Consider the following 1608-nt stretch of genomic DNA (forward strand, 5'->3'; position numbering starts at 1 on the left):
GCAGTGTTGTGGAAGCCTGGCTTAAGGGTTGTTTCCATGGTAGGATTGCCCAGGAATCTGATGCTGGTGCCAGACGCGGGGAAACCCTCATCAAAAACAAGGGAGCACACCCATCAACACCGGTCCAGAGCTGCACATGGTCCTAAACACCGTCAGGTTCAGATCTGTTGCTGACCCAAACTCTCCTGACCTTTCATGAAGCTCTATGTTTTCCTTTCTCCAAAACAAGTGGAATAATTCACTCTCACGTCTCTCAGATCTGAGATTTAGTCGATTAAATGTTTCTTAGAGGTAGAAATAATCCCATTGGTTGGGTTAAACCTCGGGGGGAGGGGTTAAAACCTGCATCTATTGTGGCTGAGTCACGCAGTATTTATGAAAAAGACAAGTATAAGTTATAGTTTGATACAAACTCTTAACTTACAGTTCGCTTACAAGCTTTATCCTGTAAGATTCAGTCCACACAGAAAAAACTAATCAATTAATGATTCCTTATGTCATTCACCACCTAAAGTTCATTAATATATATATATACATATATCTCTATATATGCTTGGTAAAACTACCAAAAAGTAGTTTTACATTACATTGAAATATTTACACACTAAAATAGCAAGTTAACTGCAGTTGCCATTTTTAAGTTGGAACAACTTCATTATGTGAAGTAAATATAACTAAATTTGAAGTAAACTGAACAAGTGGATTTAAAGTCAACGGGACTTAAAACTAATAGTTATATTTACTTCGTTTTTTAAGGCAATCGGTTTCTTAGATTTTTTTAAGTAAGATCAACTTGTCACATTTTACAGTGCTAAATGAAAATGGCACAAAACTATTCTAAATAATCATGTTTGGCTCTGAGAGCTCGACTGCAACTCAAGAAAACACATGCAACACGTGCAAACAGACAAAACGCTGTTGCATGTATTTGCAGCGTGTTTGTGTATTTGTTGTAATTGTGAGTATTGGCAGCACATGCGGAGTCAAGCTGATGAAGATGTTTTTGTGTGAAGTTGTTTGTCTTTGGTCTGTTTGCATGTGTTATCTTAAGCTGCAGTGTGTTGGGTCTCTGGGGCCACCGTACTTAAGCCTATCTGGTTAAGATAGCGGGTCTACAGATCCTCCGAGTTTTAGAGCATTAGAAGAACAGAGAACACAGGAATAGAGGATGTTATTGTTTTATTTTAGTTTGAGCTGGAGCTCCATGTGCAGAGCTTTAATTCAGCCCGTGGTGTTTTTTTCTGTCGGAAGAGATCAGCGTTAATCAAAGAGGTCAGGGCGAGGGGAACAAGGCCTGCACTCACACAATCACTTCCTGTTTTGATAAACAATCTCACTCCTCCATTGTGCGTTGCTGGAGCGGGGTGGGGGGTGGGGGGGGTGAGGGGGTGCTGCCTGTGTGCCCCGGCAGCCTTGAATTCTTCCTTTCACAGGTGGAACAATGAAAAAGGCTTCCCTCTCTTTATGAATGAGTCACCGCAGCTGATAGGATCACACGTGTTTACAGTGCTCGCCCTCGGCCTCACGTTGCTTCGCTAAAGCTAATCAAGGAAATTACTGTTTGTAAACGTCCTTGTATCAACATCTGGGAGGAGCAGCCCCCCCCCC

General features: G+C 41.7%; 1 protein-coding gene across 1 annotated transcript in view; it reads right to left on the minus strand.

Moving 5' to 3' along the window:
* Positions 1-1608, minus strand: part of nfatc1 (nuclear factor of activated T cells 1) — a 48128-nt gene that overhangs the window by 30661 nt on the left and 15859 nt on the right. The window lies entirely within an intron of this gene.

Source organism: Seriola lalandi, unplaced genomic scaffold (assembly GCF_002814215.2).
Source record: "Seriola lalandi dorsalis isolate HSWRI2012SDOR001 ecotype SW California unplaced genomic scaffold, Sedor1 jcf7180002054954, whole genome shotgun sequence".
NCBI classification, from domain to species: domain Eukaryota; kingdom Metazoa; phylum Chordata; class Actinopteri; order Carangiformes; family Carangidae; genus Seriola; species Seriola lalandi.